We start from the raw sequence: 2,500 nt of genomic DNA, 5'->3' as shown, positions 1-2,500 counted from the left end.
TGTGTGTGTGTGTGTGTGTGTGTGTGTGTGTGCGATTACATATGACAGTGCCATGATGTGCTGTGTGTGTGTGTGTGTGCGATTACATATGACCGTGCCATGATGTGCTGTGTGTGTTTACATATGGCCGTGCCATGATGTGCTGTGTGTGTGTGTGTGTGTGTGTGTATGTGTGTGTGTGTGTGTTTACATATGACCGTGCCATGATGTGTACTGTGTTCTACACTACACTGGGATGTGAGGCTGTTAATGTCCGTCCACACTGCCAGTATCACTATAACAATAACTGTAAGTCCTATCATTTTAACACTGGCCCCCTCCACACCACACATATAACACTGTAACAATGGCCACCTCCAGATACAGTTGACGTCATAGTTATTGTTTAAAGTGTGGACGGCTCTTTAGTTTGTGTGTGTGTGTGTGTGTGTGAGTGTGTGTTTACATATGACTGCGTTATGATGCAAGACTGTCTTCTATACTAGACTGTGATATTTATACTGTAATCAGAATGATGCTGCATGTAAAGGTTTGTTAGAGAGAGAGAGAGAGTGTGTGTGTGTGTGTGCACATCATACTCGATGCAGATGAATGATGATGAATATGACTTGCAGAGTGAAGGGACAGAATACTGCCAGTAGTTGTCAAGACCAGGCATACGTGTGTATGTGTGTATGTGTCTGTGTGTGTGTGTGTGTGTATATGTGTGTGGATTTGTTTGCATAACTGCATGTGTATGTGCTTGTTAATGTTCAGCTGAACGATGACTGGAAAAGTTACTTTCTGTACTATACAAAAGTTATATTGATTTGATTGTGTGTGTGAGTGTGTTGGGTTTTTGTGTGTGTGTGTGTGTGTGTATGTGTGTGTGTTTGAGAGTATGTTGTGTTTTTTGGGGGGGTGGGAGGAGTAAGAAGGTTTGAACCGTATGCAAAGACCAAGACTGAAGTTGATTGAATCTGGCAAACATACAGTATATAAACACACACACACACACACACACACACACACACACACACACACACACATACAGAGAGCTTTAGAAGGCTCAGAAGGATGCAAATGATATGACAACTCCACGTGAGGACCAAGTTTACACGCCAGACTTTTCTAAATCTGATGTCTTTCCTAAATATGTATTATAATCTCTATTCATAATCTCTATTTATCTATTTATAAAATTGTATTTTAATCTATTTATTTATGTAATCTCTTTAATATCCTAAATATGCTGCGTGTTTGTGTGTCTTTGAGGGAGGGGGGGGGGGTCACGTCTTCCTGTGTGTGTGTGTGTTTGTGTGTGCGTGTGATGCAGCAAAGCCTCTTGTGGCACTGCAACCTCACACACACACAACACACACATCTGATAGTATTATATATATACACAGAAATCTACATATCTTCTTCCTCTCTGAGGTCATCTCCTGTTCTTATGTCATTGTGATGTCACAGAGAACTGGAGAATAAAGAGTGCAAGGAAAGGGTGATGATGTCATTGTTGGTATTCCTTTCTTCTCCCACCCTGAATGAATAACAAAATGCTCTCTCTCTATGTAGAGATAACATACACACATGCACGCATGCACACACACAGCCTCTCTATGTAGAGATAACACACACACACACACAGCCTCTGTGCAGATGACTGGGTGGCCACTGAGTCATGAATTACTGGCTCTATGTGTGTTTGTGTGTGTTATCTCTATATAGAGAGCTATATGTGTTTGATCTCTACATAGAGAGGCTATGTGTGGTTGTGCGTGTAAGTGAATGTGTGTGTAAGTGAATGTGTGTGCACGCCTTTTACAAATATAACTGTACTGACACACACAAACACACATAGTAGAGCTGTATGTGTGTGTGTACTAGAGACCACGCTATGACACACACTATGAGAATAGCTGAGGTTAACATGTTCTGGTTATTTAATGCAACAGACTGAAGTGTCCATTCAATGACTCAGTGTGTGTGTTTGTGTGTGTACAGTTGTGTGTATGAGCTGTTGGTCGATGCACAGTCAACACACACACACATGCTTGTCATCAAGCATTCAAATGCAATAACATATTGCTCTTTTTTAAATCAGACTTTCACACACACACACACACAAAGAAATGCACACATAAAGCACGCTTTATGACAGAGGAAGAAAAGATTTCATATTTTATTTTACATTTGGGTGTGTGCGTCTATGTCTGTCTGTGTGTGTGTGTTTGTGTGTGACATGATATGTCCAGTACCAGCTTATTCTGTTGACTAAGAATGGGTTTGTTCAGACGCTTCAACACATCAAACACACCATCGGTCTCCGTAGCGACACTGGACTCAGGTAGGGTCGTCATGGGAACCCTGGCTCTCGTTTCACCATCTAGTTTCCCTGTGAGGAGGCGGAACTCTGCAGTCACCACAGAACGTAGAGAACCCAGAGGGCACCACAGAACGTAGAGAACCCAGAGGGCACCACAGAACGTAGAGAACCCAGAGGGCACCACAGAACGTA

The sequence above is a fragment of the Clupea harengus genome, chromosome 13, assembly GCF_900700415.2.
Source record: "Clupea harengus chromosome 13, Ch_v2.0.2, whole genome shotgun sequence".
NCBI classification, from domain to species: Eukaryota; Metazoa; Chordata; class Actinopteri; order Clupeiformes; family Clupeidae; genus Clupea; species Clupea harengus.
The sequence above is the reverse complement of the archived record's forward strand: the minus strand, read 5'-3'. Positions refer to the sequence as shown.